The following is a 27192-nucleotide window of genomic DNA, read 5'->3' as shown; positions in this document are numbered from 1 at the left end:
TTAGCTGACGTAGGAAGTACAGTCTTTGCCTTGATTTCTTCGGTGTGCTAGGTGTTCACAGTCCATGTAAGATCGTCAGTAATGTGTATGCCCATGTATGTCAAACTTGATCTAAATGACTTAACATAAAAATAACATGATCGTATATTTGCCTCATTGTTCTTCTTGGACGCGGCTATGTATACAGCACTAATTAGAATTAATTTAGCCCAATTTTGAGGATGTTCAAGTGTTTTCCTCTATCTTTAACGATGTTTCTAACCGCACGGGAGCCGCCATTTTTCCATTCTGTTGTCAAAAAGCAGCCTTCTCATTGGTGTAGCATGATCACGTGTCGAACCGTGGCACGGCTCCCGACAAAAATCTTATTACGCTCTGAAGTCTCTAGTTCTGCATAAAACAAAGCCATATAGACAATCGACTGGAAAATCAGCGACAAACTTTTTTTTGGTAACTAACCACGACTCGTTCTTTTTTATAAGGTAAAGATTGTGTAGATGCCAGTGAGTGGAACGGGATTCATTTTCTAAAGCACTTTTCGTGCTTCACCTTGCGGCCTATATGGCTCAGATTTAGGTTGTTATCCATCAACATTCATTTTACAACTTACATTAGTTTCGTTGTCATTCGACTCGAAAATCTCTGGCTCAATTTGGCAAAGCACTACTGCTTCCTCCAGGGTAAACATACGTGGACCTCTCGGTGCTGTCATTTTGCCAATCTGGCTGGCTGAGGTAATCGAGTGATTAGAGAAGGCTACAAAGTGGAATACTAAGCAGTTTGTAGCGGGAAAAATTGAGAGTGAAATGTAACAAATTATACTGTATAATTACCAATGTCACAAATAGCTTAGCGGTAATATGAATAGCTTAAATGGGATGGCTACATTAGCCAGCTAGTTAGGAGAATCTCCGCTCTCTTTCTCTTATACCATCCTGTTCTGCAGCGAAGGCACATCACGTAATAACGTTATCATTTCTCAAAATAGTTAAATACAAATATATATAGCTTTTAAGATAAAAATATGTCCAATAAGGCTTAAATAATTAAATCAGGTGTGTAGATGAAGTTCAGCAACAGCATTTCTAGTGTTTATATCCATGATTGTATGCTGGTCGTCGCTGGCCGTCAACTGCCGTTACAGGAGAATACAGAGCTTCGACTTAGTGGGTGACGTCACAATGGCTCAACCTTCCACCATGTTAGTCAATGAGAGAAAAGGGTGATGAAAAAGAGGAATAAAAAAGGAGTGGCAAAAAGTACCGCCACGAAAAGTCATAGCAGGTTGCACTGGATCGAGCCGGACATTTCGGTGTTTGAATGGCGTCTCTATCTCAAACGGGCGAGGAGTAGTTAGCTGCAAGAAAATCGGGCAGAATAAATAAAGAAAACTTAACGATAACAATACTGTGCTTCCCTTCGGGCAAGCACACTAATAAGATAATTTCCAATTCATAATCACTTCCAAAATTTAGTTCAGCAAATGTTAAAATGATGAGTTGTTGACAATCACTTTTAAGTCTTAAGAGAAAAGAGCACAGTGAAGGTATGCCCTTGCGTTGCCTTCTGCCACATTCTTTTTTAATTAATTTATTTTTTGCCACATTTTTTTTCACGTTTTTGGTCCCTTGAAGTCCAGATTTTTTTCCAGCAGGCTCTGTATTGAAAGCAGTGCCAAACCACCAATCTCACAAAAAGTACAGCACAAAGAGGTGTTTTATAAGTTACATCTTACTTTAATTAGCTAGCAACAATGTCCAAACTTTCTGTTTGTGGTGCCCCTATCTTGTTTTTAGAAACTTAGCCATTCACCCTCTTGTCTGGAGAATATTCTGTTTTCGGCAGATTTGTGAGCTGACATACGGCTGGATTTAGTAAATAAGGGTTTGTGGACGTATTAACATACAGCCCTCCTTTAGACCAAACCAATTTGCAACATAGTAGGCATATTTAAGCTACATATTGTAGCATGAAAATGACTTAATTGATGGCAAGCATCATGTATTTAAAACATGTTTTGGGCCCGAGACAACTTTCCCTATCTTGTTTTTAGAAACCATTCACCCTCTTAGAAGCCATTCACCCACTTGTCTGGAGAATATTCTGATTTGTGAGCTGACATACGGCTGGATTTTGTAAATAAGGGTTTGTCATATTGCCTTAAAATTGTGTCGGACAGTGAGTGACAGGGTTTGTGGAGAAGAAGGGAGCGGAAAAAGAGAAAAGGACGGATGAAATGATGAAATGAATGAGTCTCACTGATGCATCCCTGCTATCCCATTAAGGGAGCCTGACATTACTCACCTGCACTGGAAGAGGGACGATATCGACGGGTGCTATTGACAGCCTCTGAGCCAGCCTCCTTTTCCAGGTCGTCCAGAGATGATTGATTCGGAGAGGGGAGAAGATTTTCTCTATTGTCCTCTCTCTCTCTCTTCTCCCTCCCACCATGCCTCTCTCTCTCTCTGTCTCTCTCTCATGAGCATCTCCAGCTCACACTTCATCACCCGCCACTCAACCACACACACATCCATATACACACATAGGAACCCACACCCCACACTTCCACTCCCACACACAGACACTCATACACACGCACACACACACACACACACACACACACACAAACACACACATGCAACCACACACACACACACACACACACAAACACACACACACAAACACACACACACAGACACACACACACACACACACACACACACACACTCCATGTGGCCACTCTCGTGATCCATGCTTGAACTCTCCCCCTCTATCATGTGTTTCATGTCGGTGCTGTTTCAGCTGGCTCCCTGCCTGCATGCATGCTGGCTGGCCCATTGCGCCACAATGGTGAGGAAGGGATCTCACTGACTAGAACTTCTGGATTTGAGATATTTAATTTCCCAAGGGCTTGTTCAGTCACTCTCCTTCAAGAGAAGTTTCTGGGCTTATCCCCTCCCCAGTAGGAGGAGTAACGTATTGCCCAGGTGACATATAGCCTACATACACAGTGAAGGCGGTTTTTGGAGATGATTAAATAGAGCAAAGAGAGTAAGCTGTGCCTGGCACCCCAGTGAAAAGTTTCTACTCTGACAAACAGAAGGGGGGGGGGGGGGATCCTCACCAGCTTCAACAAACTCTAACCTCACTGCCACCTCTGGAAGAGTCAGGTTACTGCAAATACAAACCACTGCTTAGAGAGGATGGGCACTTATATGTGTGGTGTGTTGTGGTGACCATGATTAGGGTTTTTCTGCTCTACAATGTCACCTCTTCCTGCTAGTCTTGGGGAGCGAGGAAGAGTCAGGTTACTGCAAAAACATACCACTGCTTAGGGAGGAAAGGCACTTATATGTGTGGTGTGGTGACCATGATTAGGGTTTTTCTGCTACTTGTTTTATGACCTTCAAGGCTTCTAGTCTGTGTGCTGTGTATCCATGATTTATCACACTTTGCACTAATAAGTGCAAAAGTAGATATTCCCCATTAACCTGTGAGTGGATGTGGGAGTGTATTATAATACGTGACCTTGACATTCTAACCGAAACGAAACTACGCCTTCACTAGAAAACCGTACAGTGTGTGTGCCGCTGGAGTAACGTCCTATCACAAGAGGTCGCCTCAAAATGTGGCGGTGAGACAGCATATCTGCATTGGTATGTAATTCAATTTCATGTTATTTTGTTGGAAACATCTTCAACAACATTAATGTACACAGGCAACTGTAGACTACAGAGCACCCTGAACTGTTAAATCTTCAATGTGACACGTGACGGCGCAAATTGTACAAACACGGCGTTACGGTAATCTGAAAGCTCTATCTCCGCAACTATGGGAACATAATGACTGTCGATCTCCATAAAGCTGTTTTTTTTCCCCCCTTTTCCCTTTCCTTTTCCATACACAATGTTGGGCGATAAAAAGTAATTAAATATGCTTGTTAAGAATAACAGGAGGCCTTCCCAGGAAACATTTCAGGAGCACGGCAGTGTGAGTGATATTTCAATTACTGCCTCAGCTTATCTGTGCCATTGTAATCATGCTCCATAATAGTCTATTATCCACGGCTCCACATCACATTTTCTTTTCTTTTTTTTCTTTTCTTTGCTTGTCTATTTTTTTTCACCATCACTCGTTACTGAACAGGATTCCACATTGCGTCGTCCTTCTGCCCCGCTAACGCCCCAGGCAACAGATTGGGAGGAGAAAAGAGAATTCTTTTTTCCTTTTTTTGCATTGTAAAAAAAGAGAGCGAGAAAGAGAAACATGAATATTATTCAAGGCACGCTACAAATAAATACAGCTTGAGATTTAATGAGACAATGCTTCCGATGTCACCTGGAGCTTTAGATGGGGCAGTGTTGACACATTGTCTATATATCTATCTATCTATCTATCTGTATGTTTGTCTTTTTCCCTCACATTTTCTAAATTTTTTAGACTCCCTTATTGTTTACTTGTAGGAGAGTTATTAGACCCTTGGGGAGCACAAAACAGAGAGAGAATGAGATGAAGAGCAAAAGAAAGACTAAGGAACAAAAAGTAAGGGAGAAAGAGAGATAGAGGGGGAGAGAGAGAAAGATATGGGTGAATGGGGAAAGAGAATGTGAATGTAGATCGAGCGGGTTCCATTTTTTATGATTACCTTTATGACACCTCATACGCTCGCACGCACACAAACACACACACACCCACACACACACAAACATACACACAGACACACACACACACACACACAATGACTTAGTTCACTGGCCTGGCTCGCTACTGCAACCCTCCCACACTCTTCAAAATGTTTGCTTTGAGTGTGAGTGTGTGAGCGTGAGTGTGAGCGTGAGCGTGAATGTGTGTGTGTATGTGTGTGTGTGTGTGTGTGTGTGTAAGTGTGAGGAACAGAAAGAGAAAGAGAGAGACTGAGAGAGAGAGAGAGAGACTAGACCGTATCTGGTTAGCCTTCACTTTTATTGGTAAAGGTATGGATTTATTAAACCTGTACTTTTATTGGTAGAAGTATGGATTCATTATCCCTGTACTTGTGGGGTGCATACTGTTAAAGTAGGTACTTTTTGCCTTAGACATTTCCTGTACCAGTATGGGCTAGAAGTGCTTCTCTGAGCAAACCTAATGCAGGGTATGACTTGTGCCGTATTTATCTGCACATGAAAGCATATTGTCTTTATCAGAGTACAAGCGTCTTATATTGTCATCTGTAGAGCTTTTGACCTTCATCCTAAAGAAGAGGGGAAAAAAGTCTTCCCGACAACATTGTAAGATGACCTAAGAATAGGTGATTGCATACAAGTGTGCATGCTCACACCCAAGATGATTGATACTTGTCATTGAAAATAAAGTGCTTGATGCTTGTGCACCTTCAGAATGCTGTGAAGAAACCCTTTTAACTCACTCAATGACTGCCTCCATGGTGTACTTGACATCTTGTTGTTGGCATAAGCAACGAGCCTATACTTAGGCTGGTTTGACTGTGTAATATTGTTTTTATGTTAATTTAAGTGTATTATTATTATTATTATTATTATTATTATTAATGATAATAATAACAATAATCATAATAATAATAAACTTAAATTAACATAAAAACAATATTTAAGGTTTATGATCTTATATAGTAGTTAATATTACCAAACAGGTTTCATACTGGAGGTCAAGGTTTGTTTGTGTAGATCTAAAACTGTGTGAATCACTCATTACATTCAGGATCCCTTACATAACATTGGAACATTGATCTTTAATATGATTATGGTGTAAACTATTGTGAGTTAATGGAACCTTATTGCAAAGTGTTTCTCTGTAGCTTAACATGCAGTAAAACAAACACACACAGACCAACAGGACTTTCCAGTGACTTCCCAGAGTGCTTCCTGGTTGTTTCTCCAGTGCAGAAATGGAAAAAAAAATCAATGGCGTGGACATAATTTACCCACGCCAGAGACTAGTTCCTCCCCTGTATATCACCGTCTTCACAAAGACTAAAGCACCAAATTCTCAGGATGCCACTTTCTCCTCCTTTCTCTTGTCCACTCCACTTGGCCTCCGCCCCTCCGGGAGGTGTCCGTAGATTAGATCCAAACTGCCACAGGGGAACCACAACCCTCAGCACAGCCATTAGTTGCCTACAGGAGCTGAGCAAAACAAACAGCGATTTGACTGGCTTGGTGCTGTTTGTAAACACACAAGTAAATAGTAAATTCAGTTTGTTTTCCACAGTATAAGAGGCTTTTTATGTCTACAATTGGCCTCCTATTAGTCTTCTAATGTTCTTTTGCTTTCAAACTCCTCCTATTACTGTGAGCAAAACAGGCATGGGTGTAACTGAGTTGGGACCAAGACCAACTTGCTGCTCTGCTAGTCTTTATAAGCCTGGGTCCATCATTGTGGGATCTACAAATCAGCCACTTCTGGGCAGATCGATCCCCAGCCAAGTCCACTTCTGTCTTAGTTGCTGCCGAATGAGGTTCTCTGCCGGTATCGCCCCCCTTATGGAAAAAGTAATTTAGTTTCATTTTTATATAGTATGTGTCAACAGTGTGATAACACACATAAATATAGCTGCAAGCAGCGATGGCGGTTTCCTCCTCCAAACATTGCGAACCAGGGATAAATGTAATTTTGTGACAATTTGTCACTGTATAGAAAAATCCATGCTGCAGACTTGCCAATGGGATATTACATTTCAAATCCAACATTTACAATGCTTTTGCCCTGAAGTTTAGACTGAGTGGAGGTTGTGTGTGTGCGCTTACCCTGTGTGTCTGTGAGAATGTATGTGTGTGACACCAAGCTGTGTGTCTGTGAGAATGTGTGTGCGTAAAACAAAGCCTGCGCGTGTGTTAAGGGGAGACTGAGTGTGTGAGATTTAGGAGCCGCGCGGATGAGGAGACAGAGAGACATTCTAAAGAGAACCACCCTAGCAAGTAGTCAAGCATGCATGTTTCAAATATTCACCAAAAATCTACTTTTCATCTTACAGTCAACTTTTTTCAGATTTGTGTACTAAACACTCTCAAGTGTCTTCATATGAACTTGTGATTGAATCAGAGTTTCACTTTTTGACCTGCAGATGTGTAAAGCATTATTTTAGCATTAACAATGTATCCAATTTGCTTTATATCAATCATTTTTCAAGATATGAAGTTGCCTTTGCACATGGGAACATGTTGTAGTGTCTTCCAAGTGACATACCAGTTTGGTGTCGATATCTCAAAGATTAGCTGAGATATGACTTCACTTCCTGTTTGGCTGCTTTTCTGCTGAATTTGAGTGGCTGTACCGGACAAACCATATTGTAACTTTTTGTGAAATTCGGCACAATTATTAAGGACAGTCCCTTCTTTATTCATACAAAGTTTCATGTCTCTCATTATACCACTCTAGCGCCACCAATGGGTCAAAGTTGGACTTGTGTTAACACACGCAACTTTTGAACCGCATGACCGATTTTCAAACATGAGGTACCATTGGATTCCCTGGATCAAGACGAATTAAACACACCATGTGGCGTAAATTTCACTCAAATATTTGCTGACATATGACCTCACTTCCTGTTTGGCCGCTTTTCTGCTGAATTTGAGTGGCTGTACCGGACAAACGGTTGTGAGGATCAAAATTCTAAATCGTAACTTTTGTGAGGCTAGGTCTGATGATCATCTGTGGTGATTTTGAAGAAGATTTGACAAAGATTGTAGGAGGAGTAGGCTTTCAAAGGTTTTTGATAAAACAGGAAATAGCGGAAAATCTATATAACCGGAAATTGACGCCATGGGGTGGGTTTAATTTGTCTTGATCCAGGGAATCCAATGGTGCCTCATTTTTGAAAATCGGTCACACGGTTCAAAAGTTGCGTGTGTTACAAAAGTCCAACTTTGACCTGTTGGTGGCGCTAGAGTGGTGTAATGAGAGCCATGAAACTTGGTGTGAATGAAGAAGGGACTGTCCTTAATGAGTGTGCCAAATTTCACAAAAAGTTACCATATGGTTCTAGGGGCTGCCATTGACTCCCATTGCAGCAACATAATAATAAGAAAGCCTACAATAACAATAGGTTACCTCCTACCGGAGGAAACCTAATTATTGCCTCTTTCCTATTCAGTAACAGAGGAAATAATATACATTTTATATATGACCTTGCATGTTGAAGGGCATTATACTAATTTAGGATGAAATGTATATGCAAGCTCTTTACCACTGATTTATCATGCAATTATTACACGGCTCTTCTCACTGCTGTAGAATGCTCCATTCACTTGAATTTCTGCGGTCCGTTATTAACAGATAGCGGACCGTTGCTATGCAATAATGACCGCTGTCAAGGAAAGTGGCCTTTTTGCCTCTGATTTACGTCTTTCATAGCACTCCGCAAGTAGTCCGGTAACATATCAATGGAGTTTCAGCGGACGGTTGAGCAGCTGTGTTCTAAAGAATGTTTGTTAAATGTTTGAAGTTCAACGTCTTTGACGAACTATTTCTCTGCTTTCTCCACTGTTTAGGGATTCTTGAGATGAGGGACAAAACATGTCCGTGAGATAAAACTCATTGTAATTCTTAAAATGTGTTTAAAAAATGTGAAATAATTAGATCAAACAATAAAACAAGAACTTATTTTGCCACAAAACGTTAATTAATGTTTTTTACAAATGTTTTATTATTTTACATCACCTAGTGTGCTGCCTGAACCTAAAAATACCCTTGTCCGAAAGGAAGATTCATGACTTTACAATACTTAAACAATAGTTTTAAATAAAATAAAACAAACACAATAGCTACTGTGATCATGTATTTTAAGTAATTATTCAAACTGTATAGAAATTTACTACTTAAAAAATATATTTATGTACTTTTTACGTGATTGAAATTGTGTCCAGAGTTTCTGTCAACACCATAAGATTTTTCTAAAAATGCAAAAAATCAGGCAAAATCAGGCCAACTCACTCTCTAAGGACCCCTTTTCCACTTCCTGTTTGGTGGACATGCCATGAGGCCACTGCTCTGGTTAGTAAATGTTTCTAATTTTTTCCTGAATTATCTTCTTTTATAAAACCAGCTATGTCACAACCATAGAGTGTCAACACCGTGGACGATAAAATTCAAGGTTTATGTGATTTTATTAAGAAATAAAAGTGTAATCTAACTTTATTGTTGAGGCCACATGCAGCTAGTGAAAAACAAGATGGCTTCTGCAAAGAAATCACATGTTATGATGAAAAATAGAAGATTTCGTCAACACCGTAAGACTCCATTAGACTCCATTAGACGTCAACACCATAAGACATTTTGTCTTATGGTGTTGACGACTTACCTTATGGTGTTGACAAAAATGGACTTAAATGTACCATTTGCCCATTTAATTAAATTTTATACATTACTATTGTAGTGTCATTACTTCCTATTTTAATAATATATCTTCTGTGTATTTAACATTTCATGAATATCATAATTTCTGTTTCGTGCGTCAACACCATAAGATGGGTTTTCTCTTCATTTTTGTTATTAAAAAGACATTTTATTACATCGTCTCAGATTATCTCAATAAAAACACTGCATTTCCTAAATACATTTGTAAAACCTGTATTTATGACTCTCATTGTTTGTTTTTGAGAATAAAACATACATTTGTAAATGTATATTTCCCTAGTTATAATAATCGGCAGCTTGATCATATAAATATTTTAAAGTAAATGTATTTGTTTAAAAACATGGATAGAATAACACAACTTAAAATAACCTCCAAAAGTCAAAATACTGCTATAAGTTTATTCAAAATAAATTTTTTTAATGTTTCTTGGTGTCTTATGGTGTTGACAAAATCCCAGGCTTGTCCGGCAAACATGACAAAATGGTTAAAAATGTTAAACCTGGGAGATTGTATTTCAACAGCATCAAAAGGCCAACACCTGGGACAACTATGATATATAAATATATTTAGGAAAAATCAACTTTTTATTTTTAGAAATTAAAAACCCATTTTGTCCCTTGTCTCAAGAATCCCTGGGTAACAAATACATTGTAAAGAAAACACACTGTGAGAAGTAATTTTTTCGTGTCGGCAAGTAGCCGTATAATAAGCGGGATAATGTATAAACGCCGGTCAAAATAAGCCCCTTCAGGGTGAAGCAACACCCCTCCGCTTCGTGTCGGGGTGCTGTTCGCCCTGTCAGGGCTTATTTTCCTGACAATGACCTGCGTTCTATACATTATCCCTTACATATTGTATCTGTCAAGTGTGATTCCTAGATGTTTTTAACCTTTTTCATAAGGGTCAACACAGACAGCATTTCTCTTTCCTTCTCTCTCCCTCTCCCTAACTATCTCTCTCTCTCTCTCTCTCCCTAACTCTCTCTCTGTGTCTCAGACAAAGGGTCTCTTCCTGGTCTGTTCCAGTCCTCTCTCTCTCGCTGGCACTAAATATTTCGAGGACAGAGCCATCTATCTCTCATTGATTTGATCCAATCAAGGCCGCAGCTACCGACTGGAACAGACCAGGAAGAGACCCTTTGTGTGATCTCTCAGCTGCCATCCTGGCCCTTGTCTGGAGGCCTGTGCTCAGCATTTCTCCTCTTGGCATCCACAGGGGTGGGGGTGGATAAACTCTTTTCTTTTCTTAACTGCATTCCTTCAACCCAGAATCATTCTAATCTCTGCTTGTTATAACTCCACCTGCCGCATGTTTCTATAATGACAGAGAAATGGAGCAAGGAAAATCCGAAAGAAGAACAGTTTCATTTTTTGGAAAGCCAAGGAGAGAGAGGTTCTTATGCAGTTCACACTCCTATATAGTTTACTCCCACACACTCCACCATGTATTACAACCGCAGGCTCTCAAGTGCTTTAGGGTTAATTCATTAATTTCATCTTTTCTCACTCGCTTTTGGCTTTCTCAGATCATAATTAAAATTCTCAAAACCACTTGTTCAACCTCCACATCATCAAGTCACGTGTGCACATAATAACAGCATTCTCTTAGTTTGCTTTTGCACATTTATGCAAAAAAGGTATAATCACCTGCTCTTTAATCTTACCCCCCAAAACACTTATTGTGTAAGTCATGACATGCAAATGGTTTTAAGCAGTTATCATTATGTGTAACCTGTATGCTCCATCAATTTCAGTGACATGGTATAGAATACAATAGTCATGACATGCAAATGAGTTAAATATGTCACGTAAACACACGGTGGTTTGGACGGTGAGTTGCTTCTTGCTGTATGTGCCCTGGCGTCAGATGGCCTAGAAGGATTTCGAACACAGGGGACCTTGATTTCACAATCTGTGCTCATTCTCTCCATTTTTGCAACTGCCATATCACAGAGCGCAGTGGTTACTTCTGAGACATAGGGTAAGCATTTTAAGTAAGTCACAGTCTTTTGCCGATAGCGTTATGTTTGCGTGCTGTTGCCATGAATAGTTTAAAAAAAATGCACCTGATGTTTTGAAAATATTAAGGATGATTCCAGAAATGTACACTGACTGAGAAAAACTGTCATGGGTTCATTAGCTTTAATTGCCAGATGAAATATTTCATTTATTTGAACTCTGAACCAAAACACTTGATCTCTTTGTCTATTGATCCGGGCATCATGGATATACTTGCCATCGGTGTGTGTGTGATTACACTCCCCTTGAAGCTTGTCTCTTGCTAACTACGTATCATCCTGCCCACAGGTTCTGCGTGTCGGTGCAACAGGGTAGAAATCCACCCCCACATACTCACCGAAACATAATGTTACTGCTCCCACTCATGTCTCCTCCTCACAACTGAACTATGGACAACATCAAAGTTTTTCCTACTGACAAGGGAGGGAGAGAGAGAGAGAGAGAGAGAGATGGAGCAGGGGGAAACAGGCATCTCTATGACAGAAAGAGAGAGAGAGAAAAGTAGGAGGAGAAAAAACATGCATCTCTGAGAGAGAGAGAGAGAGAGCAGGGAAAAAACATGCATCTAAAAGATAGAGAGAGAGAGAGCAGGGAAAAAACATGCATCTCTATGAGAGAAAAAGAGAGAGAGAGCAGGGGGAAAACATGCATCTCAGAGAGAAAGAGAGAGAGAGAAGGAGTAGAGAAAAAACATGCATCTCTATGAGAGAAAGAGGGAGCAGGGAGAAACATGCATCTCAGAGAGAGAGAGACCAGGGGAAAAACATGCATCTTTTTGTCACTCTTCTGCTTTGACCACCTCCCCCCGCCCCCCGCCCCCCCCAACCTCTGTGGCTGTTCTGGCGTCAGGGCCTCCCCCAGCTTACCAAAGGGCCTAATCTGCCACTTTTCAAGAACGCTGTGAGCTTTCATGTCCAAAATGTGTGATCGTGGGGGTAAAATATGATTAAATTATACGGGCACATCCAGCCAGTGGGCGCCTAGTGAACTGGCTTCAACCCCCCACGCCATCTATAGCTCTTTTCTCAGCCGTTCTGTGGGGCCTCTATCTTAGGACAAAATGGAGCACTTAGTAGTGGAAGGAAAAAACGAAGGATGGGGCCATTTTTGAAAAAGTACAGCTCCATGTCGTCGAGTGTTTGTTTGTCAGCAAATATGATGCGGTTTGATGCCACACGAGCACTGGGTGCTGGTCTATCTTCCTTCCACTCTACTCCACTCCACTCATTCCTTTGGTTGCATTTTTCTCTCACTCCCCCAAATGGAGCATCTATGACTGATGTTCCAGATACTTCAGAGTGGACACAGGAAAAAAAGAATGTCCTGTTCTTGTTCTTTTAGATAAACACAATTAGGTTCAATACCTTCCCAGTATGTGTGGCTAAATGTATCTAACTTTCACCACACTTGTTTAATCCATCTATATAGTTCTCAGCTAACCATGCAAACACCAATAATGCAGTTTTTTACTCAAGAGCAATGTTCCCTCTAAGCTGCGCGCCCGCGCAGGCCAGTCGAAGAGGCCGCGCAATAGATTTTGCAGACAGCGCACATTTTTCAGACCGCATAAACGATTTTATTTTGGGGTTAAAAAATCTGAGCATCAAAGGGTATATAGGCTAAGTAATAAACATTTAAAAAAATGACATGTCTGACAACCAAGCCGGATGTGCGCTAGAATGTTTACATACAAAATTTCCTTTGGCTCTCTTGCCGGGCTCTGCTCCAGCAGTTATAGGCTGGCTACCATGGCGAAAAGACAGGCAGAGCAGGTGCCCCAGAAAAAGGTCTGCCTAACGTTTAAACTTGAGCGGCTAGACAAAATAGTTCAAACTGACTCAGGTAGGATAAAACTTTCAGACATATTTACATATGCTCCGAGGCAAACGCGAAAAGAGTTCGCTCGTGGGAAAACATGCAGTGAACAAAAATGACTAAACACCTTGGATACTTTTATTTTGTATTAATATATATGTATATATCATCATTCATAACCAGTGAACCAGTCATAAACCCTAAACCTTATTTATTTTCAACCAAAGATCCTTTAAGTTCAACTAAACTGGGCCTCGTTTCCCGAACACGCACTTAGCCTAAAAAGGACTTGAAATCGGTCGTAAGAGGGATCCTACGTTGCAGAGCGGTTTCCCGATGCGGCACTTAGCTTAAGTTTATCTTTTGTTGAGAAGAATTCTACGTGTGGTCAGGACCAGTAGTAACTTCACACTTAGCGATGCAATCCAGTAGTAACTTCACACTTAGCGATGCAATCCACCAGGGGCGTCCTTTGGCCTATTATAGAAGAAATCCAAAGGATGTTTCTGTGTATAGCACATCATGAGAATGTCATTGTTTCACCTGCCTATTCCCATCAAAATAGAAATAAAGAATATTGAGTATTTGAAAATAAAGATTATACAAAATAATATGTTATTGAACTAAGGAGATGGCTTTTCTGACTGTAGTTAGGCTGCAATATTAGGAAATTGACATGTCATTGAGCCGGGCTGGAAATCAATCAAGAGGGTGGCACCCGCTAGCCTATATATATTTATTGAGGTATTGTTCTTATGTCGACACTTGTTATATTGGAACTTCATTCATGAGCCTATACATGGGTTTCTTGTATACAAACATTGAAGGCTGCGCGCGCAAATCCGCGGCAGAAAGCCATCTATCCTAATACAAATGAATACAGAAAGCCCAGTTTAAATGTATTGTTTATTACTTATTTAGCCTACCGTTCCCTATTCTGTTGCCATGAATGCTTGCACACACCCTCAAAATATTCCCAAACGTAACCTTGTACATTGTTGAGCCTTTTTCTATATTTGATTTGATTTGATATTTTATTTTTCCTGGCAAACGGATGCTTCCTCCTAGGTATACTGAACATCTTACCAACTCTGTTAGAGCAGTTCACCACACAAGATTGCGCACGCAACCAGTGATGACGTAGCCGAGAAACCCATGTATACACAAGTGAGAAAATCGACTCGTCTGACATCGATGAACAGGCGACCTCCACCCTAAGAGACACTTAAGAACTCGTGCACGTGGCGCTCGTGCACCTGACTTTAAGATGATGTTCGGGAAACGCTCGTAAATAGAAAGTTTTACTGAGTCTACTATGACGCCAAAATCCACTTAGGCCGTTAAGATACGTCGTTATCGGGAAACGATAGCCTGGCCGTTACCAGACTGTGACTCCATTTCATTCCGTCAGTCAGTCTGGGCCAACCAAATGCATTTTGGTTTCCGAGATGGGCGGGTGCTTATCTTGAGGTTTAAAATCATTGGAGTTCCCTTAACCAATCAGCAACGTTTGGTAATGACGTTTGCTGTGCGACGTAGTTCTTGAACTTTGAGGAACAAATGTAACTTTGACAAATAAGATCTACGTAATAATAGCAGTTAAATACAACACTATGCAGACTCACCATTTGTACGTGACATGAGCCTCATCCACGACAACACCAACAAGGTTTTGTTGGTAAATGGTCGTGTTCAGCATCCTTCGTCACTTCGAATTTAGGAGCCAAGCTTCGGGACTTCCAAAAACAAGCAAGAAATGACCGTCGCGGATCTTTCGCTCGTCGTCAACACCGAGTTGACCGGCACGTATTCCAAGTTTACCGGCCTCTCTAACCTGGTCTTCCATAAGTGCGACGAGGGGGGACACAACCACAGTAACAGCATTCGGTCTTCCCAGTCTCTCCATTACTAGGGGGACCATCTGGTAGATTAAACTCTTCCCAAAGCCAGTTGGGAGAAGAGCTACGACGTCCTTTCTCATCATAAAACTTACAAGACAATCCTCTTGTTCTCCTTTTTTAATTGTCTGATGTTCTCGAGAGTTGAGACAACTTCTCCGATAGCTTTTCGTGTCTCTTCCTCCGTAGCCATTTTTGCTATACTGTTAAACTACAAACTCGGCTGGACTACATGCAACTCGGCAAGGCGAGTTTTGCGTCACAGCTCTGAACTGTTCGCTGATTGGTCCGGCAAAATTTTGAGTTCTGGAAACGATTGTCAATGGGGCTGGGCCAGACTGAGTATGAGCTTGAAATCAATTCAGGCGGAAATACGTATGCTGGTGTCACCAGGCTAGGGAAACGAGGCCCTGACTGGTAAAACACCATCATTAAAATGTTCCAAAGTCCAGCCATTATAAAGGATATTGAATTAATGTCAACCTTGAAAACATATTCATGCATTTGCTGTCATCTCTTTGGAAACCTATGGCTAACACAGGCTCGTGGTCATTTTCGTCAGGTTGTGTGGTTTACGAATTGCTCACAGTGCTGAAATGTGCGCTCAGAATAAATAAGATTTGCTCAGTGCTGAAAAAAATTAGAGGGAACATTGTTCAAGAGCCATAACTAGGATAACAGAATGAGCAATTATCTAACATTAAGAGTAGTTCAGTGAATGAAAGAGATGCATTGTACCGAGTAATTGTGGGGCCTCACGTAAAGCGAATGGCCTATATGCTAATATAATTACTCTGCCTTTATAGAATATGGAGTATTAGATGGAACCGACGCCAGAAGGGAGGGAAGAGGGGAATGAGCTGATGTGCCAATAATGAATTGAACATGATCCTGCACATATTAAGGAAATCAATGTGAGGGGGAGAGAGAGAGAGAGAAAGAGAGAGAGAGAGAGAGAGAGAGAGAGAGCGGCAGATGGGTAGTTTTCCTCATTTTTTTTTAACTACACATATCATTTTTGTAATGGTGCTTTGTGATGGCACTGACTGCCAATACAATTTAAAATTCGAATTTTAATCCATGGATGCATGGGCTTTCTCAAAACCTCTGGGTAGCTCTCCGTTCTGGGTATATTTTCTACGACAAGGCTTCTGACCACTTTGATGTAAGGATTCCCGACAGTTCTTGATTCAAGATAAATTATGAAAAATTCTGTGGTAGTGGACCACAGACTGTACAATCTCTATAATCTCCATTATTTAAAGCAACACTATGCAACAGTTTGACACTTTTTGAGGTATGTTGTTTATGAGAAACTAGTTTTTTGTTTAATCTTTAAATTCAATGGTTGGTATATGGTGATGTGAAGGACCGATTAACACACCTGTCATCACAACATCGACACGACATCATTGACAATATAGCCAAAAGAAGCCAGTAATCATGCTAGCAAGCTTTTATCTATGCTATATGCAGTGGTCAAGTTGTAAAAAAAAGCCAGGGGGGATGGTGGATCTGTGATCCTGCTAGGGGGGTCCGGGGGTCCCCCCCCCCCCCCGGAGATTAAAATGGTGACTTATATTTTGATTATTGTTGAAGCACAAAGATAATTATTAGTGTGCTTGCCCGAAGGGAAGCACAGTATTGTTATTGTCAAGCTTTCTTTATTAGTGTGCTTGCCCGAAGGGAAGCACAGTATTGTTATCGTCAAGTTTTCTTTATTAGTGTGCTTGCCCAAAGGGAAGCACAGTATTGTTATCGTCAAGTTTTCTTTATTTATTGTCCCCGTTTTTCTTGCAGCTAACTACTCCTCGCCCGATTGAGATAGAGACGCCATTCAAACACCGAAACGTCCGGCCCGATCCGGTGCAACCTGCTATGACTTTTCGTGGCGGTACTCCTTGCCACTCCTTTTTTATTCCTCTTTTTCATCACCTTTTTCTCTCATTGACTAACATGGTGGAAGGTTGAGCCATTGTGACGTCACCCACTCTGAGATAGGAGAAGGCGAAGCTCTCTTAAATGCCATAAAAATCATGCTAATCGAAAACCACCATCAAGGTTTATATCTCTTAAATGCCATAAAAAATCATGTAAATCGAAAACCACCATAAAGCTTCATGATACAGTAGTAGTAATAGCTAGCGAGTTGTTTACGTTCACAACCCACAGACAGTTCAAAAGGCCACAGTCAACAGTCACCAAAGAAAAAAGTTGGCTGTACCAACTCAAGAAAACACCTGAACGAGTGGTTAGATAGAGAGTGCAAAATATTAAAACGAATGTAGTGGCAATTACAGGTGTAGCTATTTAATTCCGATTGTTAACCTTTCCGGCTGTCTGTATTTTCTAACCAGCAGCAGACGTAAAGGAAAGGGAATTAACGGTTATTAACCCTGAAGTTAAAAACATGTTATCTATTTTGCCAAAGGAGCATTTTACTCCCTGCCATCTCGGAATGAAATAGCTACACAATACACACGCTATGCTTTAATAAAACTCACGTTTTATGAGACACCAACAGAGGCACAACAGAAGTCTTACCATTGAAGATCTTTTTGCACGCCGGTTTAACCATGTTGTTGTGGAGAACGAGAGTTGAATCAATCATATTTCAATAAAACTTCACACTCCTTACATTGGACATATCCAACAGCCTAATTAGAATCTGCATTGTCTACTAAGCAGAAATATTCCGTAAATAATGCTCCGAGTCAACAGATGATGTTCCAAACTCTTTACTGCTTATGGTGTCCACCACGGAGGGAGCGAGTTTGCCTGAAGTCACTGGCTATCTTATATCTACCTACCCAATAAAAGTAACTTGTTCCAGCTAATTCTTTGAAACACAAGCTATATTATTTGTTACATATGACTCACTTTCCCGCTGCAAAGAATGTAACTTTGTAGCCTCTGATATCATTACCTCAGCTCAAGACTTCATCACATAATAAGTAATTTCGTCAATATGTCAGCACCAAAAAGATCGCCAATTTTCAGCCTTGAAGAAACTATAATGATGTGTACCAACGATAACTCACATGAGTTAGGACATGGATTTTCCATGTTGGATGACATAGATGTAAGTGCCTGGTAAACTAATAATTAGTGTGCTTGCCCGAAGGGTAGCACAGTATTGTTATCGTCAAGTTTTCTTTATTAGTGTGCTTGCCCGAAGGGAAGCACAGTATTGTTATCGTCAAGTTTTCTTTATTTATTTATTCCGTACGTTTTTCTTGCAGCTAACTACTCCTCGCCCGATTGAGCTAGAGACGCCATTCAAACACCAAAACGTCCGGCCCGATCCGGTGCAAGCTGCTATGACTTTTCGTGGCGGTACTCCTTGCCACTCCTTTTTTATTCCTCTTTTTCATCCCCTTTTCCTCTCATTGACTAACATGGGGAAGGTTGAGCCATTGTGACGTCACCCGCTCTATCAGTCGCTCTCCATTCAACTGTAGGAATATAAAGAGACACCTTCCAGGGCTCTACAGTGCGAGTATTTCACTCACATAAATAGGTACGTGCAAACTTGAAAAATAATTTACAAGCACAGTGTGCGAGTGACAGACAGTTGTCAATACGGCGCCAAAAAGTGAAGCATTCCATTGTTTTCACATGGAAACAAGTGACAGGGTCGCGACTCCAGGGTTTTCGACGGGACCAACAGCAGCAGCAGCATAATCATCATCTGGATTTACTGACATTTTCGGTATATATAAACACATAATATCAATTGGTAACTGGTGTGTTGTATCCTGTTTATGTCTGATACTTTATAAACATTTATGTTTTACGTTAACTTATTACACTAGGCAGCAGTATTGTGAAGAAGAGCTAGAAATGGCTTTGCTAGCTCCCATATTGTAGCTCACACCAGCAACTGCTCAATTTAGGACAGAAAGGAGTTTGGTAAATTAGCTTGTAACTGTCAATGATAACTAGTTATTAGAATATATTAGCCAACGTTAAGTTGACTTCAAAGGGGCAGTCGAGTGTTTAGGTTGTGTCAGCTAGCTAATAATTTTTGATTGAAGCTTCACGTTAGCCTCGGTAAACGTTTAGCTAGCTAACGTTAGCTAACTATGAGGTAGCATATCCCAAGTTATACTAGCTTTTGATAGCTAGCTAGTAAACTCATTGCAGTATGGGCTAAAGGACAGGGCTAGCTAATAATTTTCGATTGAAGCTTCACGTTAGCCTCGGTAAACGTTTAGCTAGCTAACGTTAGCTAACGTTAGCTAACAATGAGGTAGCATATCCCAAGTTATACTAGCTTTTGATAGCTAGCTAGTAAACTCATTGCAGTATGTTTCCTTTTACCAAGATAACAATTTCGGACAGGCTACGCACAACATTAATCAAGCAAAAAATAAATGAATATGTGACTGGTTTGAATAGCCTTGTTTATTTGGGCAATTGTAATTATAATCATTGACACCACTTTCAACTGTCAAAACTATCCGTCTAGCTAAATCTGTTGGTAATGAGATTTCACAGCATTTCATATGGAGGATATGTGGTTGATTTAATCTAGACGTGATATTCAGTATTGTGAAGTAGAGCTAGAAATGGCTTTGCTAGCTCCCATATTGTAGCTCACACCAGCAACTGCTCAATTTAGGACAGAAAGGAGTTTAGTAAATTAGCTAGTAACTGTCAATGATAACTAGTTATTAGAATATATTAGCCAACGTTAAGTTGACTTCAAAGGGGCAGTCGAGTGTTTAGGTTGTGTCAGCTAGCTTGGAAAGCTAGCTAATAATTTTTGATTGAAGCTTCACGTTAGCCTCGGTAAACGTTTAGCTAGCTAACGTTAGCTAACTATGAGGTAGCATATCCCAAGTTATACTAGCTTTTGATAGCTAGCTAGTAAACTCATTGCAGTATGGGCTAAAGGACAGGGCTAGCTAATCATTTTCGATTGAAGCTTCACGTTAGCCTCGGTAAACGTTTAGCTAGCTAACGTTAGCTAACAATGAGGTAGCATATCCCAAGTTATACTAGCTTTTGATAGCTAGCTAGTAAACTCATTGCAGTATGGGCTAAAGGACAGGGCTAGCTAATCATTTTCGATTGAAGCTTCACGTTAGCCTCGGTAAACGTTTAGCTAGCTAACGTTAGCTAACAATGAGGTAGCATATCCCAAGTTATACTAGCTTTTGATAGCTAGCTAGTAAACTCATTGCAGTATGTTTCCTTTTACCAAGATAACAATTTCGGACAGGCTACGCACAACATTAATCAAGCAAAAAATAAATGAATATGTGACTGGTTTGAATAGCCTTGTTTATTTGGGCAATTGTTATTATCATTGACACCACTTTCAACTGTCAAAACTATCCGTCTAGCTAAATCTGTTGGTAATGAGATTTCACAGCATTTCATATGGAGGATATGTGGTTGATTTAATCTAGACGTGATATTCTCATATATTTGAATGACAATTCTGTTAATCAAGTATTGCCTTAAATTATTATTTACATTGATTTAATTGGAATTCAGCTGATCTGTATCTTGGAGACTAATTGCATCCACAATTTAAGTACTGCAAGCTAGACTACTATGCAGTAGACACAACACAGGAGGTCCCTGGGCCTGAGAAGGGAAGGGAAGGAGTTTAATGTGGCTATAATATGGAATTTTAAATGTGCCTAAAACTAGACTAAATTGTAATGAGTTTTCGAAAACTAGACTGAAACTAAGAAGGATAACTATGACTAAATGTGACTAAAACTATTATGCATTTTTGTCTTAAGACTGAATCTAAAAATAGCTGCCAAAATGAACACTGAGATAGGGGACCCCTTAATCTGCAATTCATGGTTGCTAGCTCTAATCAGATGTACTACCTAGGCTTATAAGAGAAGACTAGCTTTTTATGCCAACGAACACCAATAACTAGAACTAATTTGACAGACTATAAACCAATGTGATACACGTGCTCTCTATCTATACAGTAAAAGTGTTGCTTACGTTTGATACTAGACCTACAGTCTAACTCTAACTGCATTAAGTCTAACATATAGGCCTATCTTACAATAAACTTTAAGTAAAGCTGGCTATGTAACCTCATTCATTCCAATATTGTTGCAGAGATGTTTCCTTTTACCAAGATAGCAATTTCAACAATTCACTTAGCTCAGTAAGTCAGTATAACGAAACTCTGAGATACCCTCATATGTCTAAACGTCAGTGGAGCCAAAATATAATGGTTGAGCTTGGTTGCTTGCTAAAATATATTGGAAGGAGGCCCCACTACACTGATTGAGTAGATGTAAATACATGTTAATTCATAGGCACTTGTTCTCTCTGTCACAGAGCAAGCACACTCTCGCAGTTCGTTCACGAAACGCATTCTAGTTAGTGTGCTTGCCCGAAGGGAAGCACACTATAGACCCTTTTATGACCTACGTCATAAACGTTAAGCGCAAACATTCTGGAGGCAAAAAAGCGGAAATTTTAGCCATAGTTAGTGACAGTGCAAGAGGATTTTGGAGAGATAAAGCTAAGGATTTCTTCGTCTCGGTTTCTTCGTTAAAAAAATGCCATCTTGTTGTGTTGTGGGATGCCAAAACAGGTCATCTAAAAAAAAAAAAGGTCTCAATTTCTACCGCATTCCTTCGGGGAAAAGACTGTTTAATGCAAACAGGCGTAGATTCTGGCTTCAAGCTATAAAACGAGTGAACTGTACTGAAGACATCATTAAAAATGCACGCATATGTGGGTCACATTTTATATCCGGTAAGTGAATTTTGTTTATGTTAGCTGACTTGAAATTGTGTTAGTTAAATCTGAGATAACTTAGTTGGCCAAAACAGCTCCCTAGATAGCTAATGTTATCCATATCTAACTTTAGCCTTGCAATTTTAGGTTAACTTAACGTTAACGATGTCTAACCATTAACGTTAGCTAACCGTTAATGTTAGCTAGTTCATAGTACATTCATTTATTCATTTCATACAATTATACAATGCATACAATGATCGTGGGTTGAGTCTGTGCTTAATTTACTCGTAGGAGAAGCCTCAATTAACTACGAAAGCCCCGACATTGTCCCTTCGCCAGAGACCTGAAGCTAAATTGGAGAGGTAAGGCGTGTTTGCTCTTGATAAGTTAGCAGCCAACAGTGCCTGCAACCTAGAGCAGGTGATGTTAACTTAAGGCATCAAAGCTAGCTATCCAAGGTAACATCGCCTGCTGCTCTGTATTTCAAGCTTTGAGAGAAATGGCAGTCAGTAGTTACCTCTATTATGTGCAATCTAATCTTACAGATTTTCAAAGGAATAAACTGCTATCTGAGAGATCTGTTAAATCACCTTCCCTATTGACTACTGATCTTTGCCCTGGTGAGAACACACTTTTCAATTCAATCAAACATGTAAAATGTACTTGTGCTACTCATTATTTGTGTTTTACATGTGTTGTCAGTAAAACTTATAATTCCTGTCTTCACATTAATGTCTTACAGTTGAAGATGAGCCCCATTGGAAGAGGATGCCATGTGCCCAAAGAAAGATTATGAAAATCTGAGGCACATGTATGAACAGATTCAGGTTGAATATGTGAGCCTGCACCAAGAGTTTGGTGAAATCCAAAATGAAAACAAGAAGCTAATAGAAGAGCTTCAGAACAACAAGTATTCTTACCACTCAATCAGAAATAACAGTGTACAGTTTCTTTTTCTCACAGGAATAACTACTATAATCTTTGACTGGTTATTGAAAAAACTAAAAGGCAATGTAGAAAAGTTTACTGAAATACGTACCCTGGGAGATCACCTACTGATTGTGCTTATGAAACTTAGATTGGGTCTCACTAACACTGACATAGCATTTAGGTTTAAAGTATCGAACAGCACAATATCATGCATTTTGAGAACCTGGTTACCTTCTATGGCTAAAGTGTTGAAACCACTTATAAAATGGCCAAGTCAGACTGCTGTTTTAAAGAACATGCCCAAAAGTGCACAGAGATTTTTATAGACAGACCTAGTAACTTGACTGCCCAGGCCCAGACATGGTCTACATATAAACACCACAATACAGTTAAGTATTTAGTTGGCATTACACCCGCCGGGGCCATATCCTTTCTATCCCCAGGTTCGGGTGGCCGGGTGTCAGACAAGCAGATTACCAATCAATGGGATTTTTAGATCTTTTGGAGCCTACAGATGACATTTTAGCTGATAGGGGCTTTTTAATTAGAGAAGAGCTTGCCGCGTATGGTGCCACCCTGCTTATTCCAAATTTCACCGAAGGAAAAAGACAACTACCAGCTAATGAGGTTGACACATCAAGACAACTTTCACTTGTAAGAATTCACATAGAAAGAGTTATTGGTCGGTGGAAGAATTTTAAAATCTTACAATCGGTCATTCCAGTGTCACAAGTTGACCTCCTAGATGATATAGTGAATGTGTGTGGTGCCCTCACAAATCTCTGCAAGTCTGTTGTTTCCAAATGATATAAAATGAACTGTGTTTGCTGATAAATGTAATCCACAAATGATATTCAGACAAATAAATGACTATGTACTATACTTTCTTTATTAAATTAAAACTATTTGAACCTTGTCTTAAGCTCATGCTTTTTTACCTCTTTCACTGCTTTCTTTAAATTTGCACACAGCCGTAGTGGAAGTGGCTGTCACATTGGACACAGTGAATCATTTTACCATAGTCTGGCTTTTCACACTGTATGCAGGCTTGTGTTGTTTTACATGCTCCTGATGTACAAGATGCCCTCCCTGTCCTCCCCATCCTAACATAGAGCTCAATCTTTAACAGCACTGCTGCTGCATGGCTGCAACAAGACCCTATAGCCTGCAATGTCAGATAAAAAAAAATGGTATAAGACAAAAACGAGTATACTAAATGTGGCTATCATAACAAATATAAGTTGTATTGTAGCAAAAATAAGAGTTACAACGCTTTTTTTTGTTAGATGCCAAATAGCCTGGAAAATGTTTGAAACCTCAAGAATAGGTTTGGGCTTGGACGTACAGGAGACTTAAAAGAGTGTAAATATTAGCTCATTCGCTAACATTACAGTTAACCGTGGTTGCAATGGTTATGTAGTTCCTACACGTAAACCTTGAAGATGAAACGTTTATGATAAGGTCGACTTACTCGTGACGTGAAGCGGTAGCGTTGGTGGGTTTGTTGATAAAAACACATGGTTTATACATTATTAGTGTGCTTGCCCGAAGGGAAGCACAGTATTGTTATCGTCAAGTTTTCTTTATTAGTGTGCTTGCCCGAAGGGAAGCACAGTATTGTTATCGTCAAGTTTTCTTTATTTATTTATTTATTCTCCCCGTTTTTCTTGCAGCTAACTCCTCCTCGCCCGTTTGAGCTAGAGACGCCATTCAAACACCAAAACGTCCGGCCCGATCCGGTGCAGGTTGCTATGACTTTTCGTGGCGATACTCTTTGCCACTCCTTTTTTATCCCTCTTTTTCATCCCCTTTTTCTCTCATTGACTAACATGGGGAAGGTTGAGCCATTGTGACGTCACGCACTCTAGCCAACTGACATTAGATCAGTTGACATAGGAGAAGCTCTCTTAAATGCCAGAAGTGGTTAGATAGAGAGTGCAAAATATTAAAACGAATGTAGTGGCAACAGTTTCAGGTACAGTTTATACACCCGCTCTAACAGTGTTAACCAGTATGTGAGTAACGTGGGTTTTATTAAGGCATAGCGTGTGTAATGTGTAGCTATTTCATTCCGTTTGTTAACCTTTCCGGCTGTCTGTATACCAGCAGCAGAGCGGAGCATTTCACTCCCCTGCAATCTCGGAATGAAATAGCTACACAATACACACGCTATGCTTTAATAAAATTCACGTTTTACGAGACACCAACAGAGGCACAACCGACAAGTCTTACCATTGAAGATCTTTGACGTTCGGTCTGAAACTTCATCCAGCCATCCAGGTTAATCCAAGTTGTTATGGAGAACGACAGTTGCATCAATCATATTTCATTAAAACTTCACACTTCTTACATTGGACATATCCACCAGCCTAATTAGAATCTGCATTGTCTACTGAGCAGAAAATTCTCCATACAGTAGATTTCCCTTCGTTTAGTATCATTTTAAACTTTCCAGATGACTGTATTGCCCTCGCTCGTCAAGTGATACGTGTCCAGAAACAAGGCTCCTTTGACTGGATAGCCAGAGCTAGCATAACTGCCATTGAAATCCAATGGTAATGCTACCTAGCTAGGTATGCTAATTGTCGGTATCCATCGTTAACTCGTTAATCGTTAACCATCATGTCACTGGCTTTAATTTAAGAATGGCATGTTAGTAGTACATTTAGTAGTACATTTAGTAGTACATTTAATATCAGTACACTTGATTCATTACTGCTGATGTGTTACTTATATATGTTACTTATTAGCAGCTAGCTACCTAGCTAGCCACTGTGTTCCGATGTGTTTTCAGTAAGCGTTAGCGGCAAGCTAATAGTTGAGTTGAGCTTCAGTTAAGACGCTGCGTACCGTACTTCATCATCACATTCGATTATTTATTACAAACAAATTCGAATTCAGCTGTAGGCATGAGCTCTGTATCTTGGAGACTAATTGCATCCACAATGTAAGTACTGCAAGCTAGACTACTATGCAGTTGACACAACACAGGAGGTCCCTGGGCCTGAGAAGGGAAGGGAATGAGTTTAATGTGGCTATAATATGGAATTTTAAATGTGCCTAAAACTAGACTAAATTGTAATGAGTTTTCGAAAACTAGACTGAAACTAAGAAGGATAACTATGACTAAATGTGACTAAAACTAATATGCATTTTTGTCTTAAGACTGAATCTAAAAATAGCTGCCAAAATGAACACTGAGATAGGGGACCCCTTAATCTGCAATTCATGGTTGCTAGCTCTAATCAGATGTACTACCTAGGCTTATAAGAGAAGACTAACTTTGTATGGCAACGAACACCAATAACTAGAACTAATTTGACAGACTATAAACCAATGTGATACACGTGCTCTCTATCTATACAGTAAAAGTGTTGCTTACGTTTGATACTACACCTACAGACTAACTCTAACTGCATTAAGTCTAACATATAGGCCTATCTTACAATAAACTTTAAGTAAAGCTGGCTATGTAACCGCATTCATTCTAATATTGTTGCAGAGATGTTTCCTTTTACCAAGATAGCAATTTCAACAATTCACTTAGCTCAGTAAGTCAGTATAACGAAACTCTGAGATACCCTCATATGTCTAAACGTCAGTGGAGCCAAAATATAATGGTTGAGCTTGGTTGCTTGCTAAAATATATTGGAAGAAGGCCCCACTACACTGATTGAGTAGATGTAAATACATGTTAATTCATAGGCACTTGTTCTCTCTGTCACAGAGCAAGCACACTCTCGCAGTTCGTTCACGAAACGCATTCTAGTTTATTTATTTATTTATTCCGTACGTTTTTCTTGCAGCTAACTACTCCTCGCCCGATTGAGCTAGAGACGCCATTCAAACACCAAAATGTCCGGCCCGATCCGGTGCAAGCTGCTATGACTTTTCGTGGCGATACTCTTTGCCACTCCTTTTTTATTCCTTTTTTTCATCCCCTTTTTCTCTCATTGACTAACATGGGGAAGGTTGAGCCATTGTGACGTCACCCGCTCTATCAGTCCTCTCCATTCAACTGTAGGAATATTAAGAGACACCTTCCAGGGCTCTACAGTCAGTGCGAGTATTTCACTCGAATAAATAGGTACGTGCAAACTTGAAAAATAATTTACAAGCACAGTGTGCGAGTGACAGACAGTTGTCAATACGGCGCCAAAAAGTGAAGCATTCCATTGATTTCACATGGAAACAAGTGACAGGGTCGCGACTCCAGGGTTTTCGACGGAACAGCAGCAGCAGCATAATCATCATCTGGATTTACTGACATTTTCGGTATATATAAACACATAATATCAATTGGTAACTGGTGTGTTGTATCCTGTTTATGTCTGATACTTTATAAACATTTATGTTTTACGTTAACTTATTACACTAGGCAGCAGTATTGTGAAGTAGAGCTAGAAATGGCTTTGCTAGCTCCCATATTGTA

The sequence above is a fragment of the Sprattus sprattus genome (assembly GCF_963457725.1).
Source record: "Sprattus sprattus genome assembly, chromosome: 1".
Lineage (NCBI taxonomy): Eukaryota > Metazoa > Chordata > Actinopteri > Clupeiformes > Clupeidae > Sprattus > Sprattus sprattus.
Note: the sequence above shows the minus strand (reverse complement) of the source record.